The 7,738-nt window shown below is 36.9% G+C and overlaps 1 long non-coding RNA gene across 1 annotated transcript; it reads right to left on the bottom strand.

Moving 5' to 3' along the window:
- Positions 1 to 443: 443 nt before the first annotated feature.
- LOC144456953 (uncharacterized) lies at positions 444 to 7,538 on the bottom strand. The gene is made up of 2 exons (XR_013486190.1): positions 6,688 to 7,538; positions 444 to 1,978 (listed from the first exon to the last, which is right to left on the bottom strand). It is a non-coding gene; the product is annotated as an uncharacterized LOC144456953 (long non-coding RNA).
- Positions 7,539 to 7,738: the final 200 nt, after the last annotated feature.

Here is a 7,738-nt window from a genome sequence, read left to right as displayed (position 1 = left end):
TGCATTCTTGTGCCTATGTACCTTTTTTTTTTAAGCATAGGCAATGGGGTTAAGTGATTTGCCCAGGGTCACACAGCTAGAAAGTGTTATGTGTCTGAGGCCGGATTTGAACTCAGGTCCTCCTGAATCCAGGGCTGGTGCTCTATCCACTGCGCCACCTAGCTTCCCCTTGTACCTATGTACCTTAAGTGAAATGAATCAAAGATCATAGAACCTGTTCCCCTCACATCACAGAACTCTGGTCCTATGACCTACCAAGGACCTGAAACAATACTATCCCCACAGGACTCCAAAACACTTGTATCATGGACTTGTGTGTTGTGCACAACTAGTTCACTTGGCCACAGAGCCTACCTAGGACCTAGGATTTCCCAATCACCTGAAGAATCAAGACCAGCTTGATCTTTCACTCCAAGCACGCATTGATGAGGCGGGAGAAAAGATGGCAGCAACTCCGTTTATTTTTAGCAAAGCACTTACTTATATAGTAAAATAACAGGAACTCTTTCTCAAATTACAATGATGTATAGCCCATGCTGTGCTCAAGGACAGTGCATGCACAGCCCGTGCACTTACCTACCACCAATCACAAATACACTGTTAATGACTAATGAGTAACTAGGGAGGTTAGAGATGCATAGAATGGAGCACCAAGCCAGGAGACCTTTGCTCATAGATCAATCGCCTGAGAGGGGCCTCCGCCCATCAGTGGGACCTCATGAACAGCCTGTAGCCCTCTACATCCTTACAGATCCCCAACAACTCCCTCTTTTTGTTTTTGTTGGAGACGGAGCATATGAAGCTCAGTCCCAAGGTCCTTTATCCGATTAGCAATGCAGCTGAGCAAACACGGTCCAAAACACAGAATGACCAGCAATAGCAAACATAATGGCAATAAAGAAGATAATAAAGATATAAGCCAATGTCCAAGATTATCAAAAGTGTTACGGAGTTCATCTAGCCAATCAAGTATATGTTGGGCAGTCTTATCTGGCATCAAATCTTCATCAGCCGCCCTTGAAATATCATCAGCAATTTTATATAAATCATCAATATCCAATGCAACAGTAGAATTCACAAATAGCCTATTCAGCTGTCTAAGTATTCTCTGCCACTCCCATTGGGAGTCATGATATTTAACATTGGTAAGGCAAATGAATTCATACCTATAATCACATTTCAAATGTGTTCTATATTCTAAAATATCCAATTCATCACCTGTTTCAATAATGGTTTCCTTCATTCCCTCAAGTATGTGGTAAAATCCCTCATCTATCCTTTTTTGTCCTTGAAAACCCTTTGATACATTGCGAGCTAATTCATTCATAAAATCAGCTTGAACCATTTCATTTCTTGCAATAGATATAGATTGAGATAAAGATACAGAAGCAGGTATAATAGCTATAAGCAATACAATTCCTAATACTACACATGAAATACATCTCTTCTTCCTAACAATTGCTAATTGATTTCTTTGGTCTATTATTCCAAAAATATGATCAGAACGTGACTCATACCAATCTTTGCTTTTCACAGGCACCAAAGCAAACTTTTGTTGTGTAATGATGAAAATAATTTGGTCTCTAATCTTGGGTCCTATACATTCAGATACACTGCAGTTATTGCAAGTAACATTATATTCTCCCGAATTCATCATTCTTTCAAGGTGTAAACTGAAATTCCTTCCTCAATCCTTGTAAAATAACCTCAGGTATTGTCTCTCCCCATGTAGCCAATCTTGGCCATGGTGGTTTTGTCACAAAAGTCCATCTTGTTGTATTTCCTGTCTCTGCTGCTCTGTTCTGTACCACTGCCGACAATAACGAGTCACAGCTTGGTTACAAGTTCGTGTAGTGCCTTCTTCTTATTCTTTCAACTCCTTTGATCCCTGGCCAGTCTGTTTTCTTTTCTGCTTGCCTTGTCCCTTCTGAATGGATAATGCAGACATCCTTAGTTGTGACCCAAAGTTCTCCATCACCTGTGAAAATAAGAACAAACCCTTGCCCCCAGGTTAGCACTTGCCCTGGCTCCTGCCAGACACCATCAACATCTCCCCACATAACTTTCATATTGTGTTTAGGAAAAAGGAATTTGTTTGATTTAGTGGTGTCACTAGTACTGTTGTCATTTCCTGCCAGATATTTCATTGCAGGAGAGAGGTTACAACTGTCGAATTTTAAATAATTTATAGCACAGAGTGCAGTGTTTAATTGATGCCACGGGGATCCCTTAGCTCCCCCTTTTTGTTTTTGGAGCACCATCTTTAATGTACGATTGGCACGTTCAACTATAGCCTGACCACAAGGATTATAAGGAAGGCCAGTAGTATGACTAATAGAGAACTCAGTACAAAACTTTTTAAAACCCTGCAAAATATATGCAGGACCATTATCAGTCTTTAAGCATTGAGGTGGGCCAGCGAAAGAAAAACAATGAAGCAAATGATTAATAACATAGCAGACAGCCTCACCCTGCTTGAGCAGTAGCAAAAATAAAGCCTGAATAAGTATCAATAGAAACATGAACATACTTTTGTCTTCCAAAGGGAGAATAAAGAGTAACATCCATTTGCCATAAGGCATTAGGTGTAAGTCCCTTGGGGTTGTGTACATCAACATGAAAAGGGGGCTGAAAAGGCACACAAGTAGCACAGCGCTTAACAATTTCACGTGCTTGTGATTTTGTTATGCCATATAAAGTTCTTAAAGACCTAGCAGATAAATGTAATTGATTATGACTATTCCTTGCTATTTCCACATTCATTGTTAAAGATTTATCAACAAAATCATTACCTTCAAAAATTGGTCCTGGAGCAAGAGTATGGGACCGAACATGCAAAACATAAAATTTTTCTGTCCTATTCTGTATATAATGTTGTATATCATAAGCAACTGACAGATTTATTACCAGTATTTTTTATTATTGCAGTCTCTAGGTGTTTTAGGATTCCTTTACATATTTACTATCTGTGATGATATTCATTGGCTCCTTATATTTTGAAATGCACAATAGACAGCATATAATTCATTCTGTTTGTGGAGGTAAAAGGTGTTTAATCACATGTAATTCCTTTCTTTTAGGGCACCAGATAGAGCCTTATTCATCTTTGTGGCATCAGTAAAGACATTAATTCCTATACGGGTTCACCAGATGTATGTGTGGGTTGTATCCAAATCCAATTCTCAAAGATTACATGATATTTAAGGGGTTTTCCATACACAAGTTTCAAATTGATATTCACTTGCCAGTTGGGCATTGTTTGTATTGCCATTTCAATTATTTGTTGAGAAAATGGAAGGTATATGACTTCCGGATGCATGCCACATAATTTTAAACATCTGTTATCAATTTTATGTATTAAGTCCCCTATCAGGACCATATAATTACTTAAAGTGTTTTTTGACTGAGATGGTAAATATACCCATTCTAAAAGCCTTTGTTTCTGATGTATTACTGCTGTTGGAGAATTTGGGGTGTTAAATATAGAAGCTTCCATGCTTTCATGCCTATCAATCCTGTTTGTGTGTGCTCCAACTACTTGTTCCTGAATATACAACAATGTTTGCTTTGCCTCAGGGGTCAGTATCCAGGGTGAATCTAATTGAGGATCACCTTTAAGGCAATCATACAAGGGTATCAATTTATAATTTGGAATGCCAACCTGTGACCGAAGCCACTGTATATCTCCTATAATTTTCTGAAAATCATTAAGTGTTTTCAATTTTTGTAGGTCTGTTGTTGGTGGATGTAAAACTATTTTCTCTTGAAGTATTTGATGGCCTAAATATTGAAATGGTGGATACTTCTGAACCTTTTCTGTAGCTATTTGAAGCCCATGACTTTGCAACAATTCTTGTTTTTTTGTAAAATTTCTTCTAACACTTCAGGATTAGGATGAGCACATAAAATGTCATCCATGTAATGTATCATTTTTAGCTTTTTGTAATGGAATAGTAAAAAAGCAATCTTTTAAATCAATAACTATCAAAGGCTAGGAAGTCATAAAGCATGTTAATTTTCCTGACTACTTTGCAATAATAAAAACAGATGAATTTTAAGGAACCCAAGTTCATTAGATTTTGTTTTTGTATTTTGTCAGTTTTATGGATAGAAAAAGCACAAACAGTGGGGAGAAAATAACAGCTCTCAGTAAATGTAAAATATCGCCCACAAATTAAGGGGAAATGAATTGAGTTTTAGCTATCTATTATCCTAGTAGTTTAAATTCACCTTAAAGTAATTGATTAGTGGTGATTTATTAGGCAAGCTAAAAGTAATTAATATCTGTAAAAAGTCATATGAAACTTATTAAAAATTATCAAGGAATCTTGATTAATTTGTAACATTTTGGTGGTAAACTTGTACACTGTAGAACAATATACCTAAAGTAAGCAAAGGGTGATACCTTTTGTACCTGGTAATTATAAATCTATGAAACTGAAAAGCTTGTTAAAACTTGGGCATTAATAAGGAGAGTTTGGTAGTAGTAGGACAACTGCAAAGTTTATCATCCATCTAATAAATTATTTTTGTCTGGGAATATTTCTGACTAACAAGTTTAATAGTGTTATGAACAAAATTTTTGCACATGGTAAGAAACATTCCTCCTTAAAGGATCATAATAGGAAAATGGGAAATACTGATTTAATGAGACAACCATTAAATCAAACTCAAACTCAAAACAAAGTTAATTATAGTTCTAAGAGTCTTTTACCTCAAGCAGTAAGTTTCACTGATTATGGCTTAAAGCCAGATACAGTTAATTATTTTCATAGAAATGCAATAAGCAATAAAGATTTACTAGGTCTCACATATATAAGAAATTTTACTTAACATCCTTTCTTTCCCACATTTAAACTTGTCTTGGTGAGAAAGCCAATTATTAGAAATTATTTATATAAAGTTGCAATTTCTCAGTAAGCTAAATGAATTGTTTAGGAACTCAATAACATAAACAAATTCTTTTCTCAGAGCAGACAACCTTGGCACACAGCTGGTAGGAGCTTTTGGCAAGCTTACAAAGTTAAGGGAATTGCCTTGTGCCCCTCCTTTTCTCTCAGAAGTAATTAAAAATTCTAGGTCTTAACTTTAAAACAGTAACTTCAAATAACTTAGTTAACAATTTGGTAATTTTCATGAGTGATAGTTAAATTGTTTTAGCTCTAAGCTGTTCTTTAATCATAGGTAAAGACAGAAATACCTGATTTTCTAAATGGCAGTTATAAAAAATCATGGAACAAGATTAATCGGACTTGATAAAATAATTTAGCTGAATTTACACAGTTATCTCACTACCTTTCAGTTTCTTTTAGTTCACATTTTAATAACATCTAAATTATTAAAAATTGCTTGACATAACACATAAAAGTGTACCAATTTGTAATGAGACTAGATTTTTTAAAACTTGAAACATGCATATTGCTAATGTGAATGAACTAAATTATCTTTAGATTGTGTTCCAATACTTAAAAACTTTTCTTTTTGATCTGAAGAGGAAACTCGTCCTCCTTATCTTCTCCCTCTTTCTCCCCACCCCAACCTGGCCAGGGTTGGAATTCGAGAGAAAGGAAGAGAATATTTTTCAACATAATCTTTCAATCTTACACCCAAAGCTTTGGCCAGAGCCTTAGAATGCAAAAAAGAAAGAGAATTTTTTCTCCAAAAGTTTCCAAATCTTTTACTCTCAAATCATCTATTCCTGCTATTCATGCAAACAGATTATATTATTCTTTCTATCCATACTTTTCTTTATTCCTGTATGCTTAAACTTTCTTGCCTTTTGTCAAATTATATAACCTAAATAATGAAGTACTTTTTCTCCCATTCTCTCCCCATCCACCGCTCCGGAATGCGGCTGGTATTAGGGAGGGGAAGGGGAGAAAGTCACTATCAGCATTTCAGAACCCAGTTGCAGCCCTTGGCTGCCTGGCAGTGAAAGATCAAATAAATTATAAACATTAATCACAGACCATCATTCACACAGACACAGACAAACATAGAACAAAATGACAGGGAGAATCCAAAAGCAAGAAACTTGTCAGAAATTCCCTACACAAATGAAATAATACTATTTTTATTTTATTTTATTTTCTTTCCATGGTATTCTAAAACCAGGCAAAATCTTTCTTAAGGTTTTGGTTTTTATAAAAGGCAGAACAATCTGTAGTTGTATAGGGACCTCTCGTAATGCTGCTTGAGTCTATCTAACAGCTCAGGGTATGGAGAGTGTGGAGGGGGTTTTGAAGCTTCAGCTAAGTCAGGATATAACCTATAAATCTTAGGTCTGTTCTCTCTCTCAGGAGAGCCTGCTCTACTATTGTTAGGTGAGCACAATGAAGAAGTTTGAGTACAGGCAGGGAATTTTCTCTTCTCACCCTGTATGTCAGCTTGCGAGCCCATTTTTATAAGATTATATATAGTGAAAGTGCCCAGGGGAACTGATTTCAGGCCTTTGGTATTATAAAATTCTGTCAATTGTTCCCCCACTATCTTCCATGGTTCTAAATCTAAACTCCCTTCCCTTGGAAGCCATGGAGATGTTATATCAATAATGTCTAGAAACTCTCTTATTTTCTTGGGAGTTACCGAGCACCCCTGTTCCTTGATCACTTGATATATTACTCTAACATTCTGTTCCTTATCTGAGAGTTTACCTAAACTTTGCCCCATGGTAAGAAATTCTCTTACCACTCCATATCTTGCAATGGGATACGATTCATAGACCTCTCACAAGGAGGCTGCCTGGCTCCAATAGACCTCGGTGTCTTGATGTGGGTGTCGCGTCTTCTTTGTCCAGACGTGTCCCAATTGTTTCATGTAGCTGTCTTACTCTCCTTATCTTCAGTGCAGCTTCAGTGCAGCTTCACGGCAGCAGTGCAGCCCCACATTGGGCACCAGTTTGTTGTGTACAACTAGTTCACTTGACCACAGAGCCTACCTAGGACCTAGGATTTCCCAATCACCTGAAGAATCAAGACCAGCTTGATCTTTCACTCCGAGCATACATTGATGAGGCAGGAGAAAAGATGGCAGCAACTCCGTTTATTTTTAGCAAAGCACTTACTTATATAGTAAAATAACAGGAACTCTTTCTCAAGTTACAATGACGTATAGCCCATGCTGTACTCAAGGACAGTGCATGCACAGTCCATGCACTTACCTACCACCAATCACAAATACATTGTTAATGACTAATGAGTAACTAGGGAAGTTAGAGATGCATAGAATGGAGCACCAAGCCAGGCGACCTTTGCTCATAGATCAATCGCCTGAGAGGGGCCTCTGCCCATCAGTGAGACCTCATGAACAGCCTGTAGCCCTCTACATCCTTACAGATCTCCAACACTTGTGGGCTTGTCATGGGAAATCACTCAGGCCCTGGAAATGATTGTTTATGATTCACCTTCCTCCTCCTTTCCTACTTGTGATTTGTGTATATAATCTATGCCTTCATTACAACAAGGTGAAATTCTGATCAAAATTCCATATTTGCAAAGCTGTTCCTTATAATCAGAGGTTCTCAAACTTATTTGGCCTACTGCCCTCTTTTCAAAACAAAAAAAAATTACTCAGCACCACCCCCACCCTCACCTCCACCCCCACCCCTGCCCTGGAAATCTACTTTCTTTAACGGTTTTTAAAAAAAATTTGCATTCAAAAAAATATAATTTTTTTAAAAAATGATGCATCTTAAATTTAATAATTTATTGTAAATTTGTGGGGTTTTTCCCACATTGAA

This window comes from Phascolarctos cinereus, unplaced genomic scaffold, assembly GCF_003287225.1.
Source record: "Phascolarctos cinereus isolate Bilbo 61053 unplaced genomic scaffold, phaCin_HiC Scaffold_4;HRSCAF=312, whole genome shotgun sequence".
NCBI classification, from domain to species: Eukaryota; Metazoa; Chordata; class Mammalia; order Diprotodontia; family Phascolarctidae; genus Phascolarctos; species Phascolarctos cinereus.
Note: the sequence above shows the minus strand (reverse complement) of the source record. Positions and strands in the feature narration are given on the sequence as shown.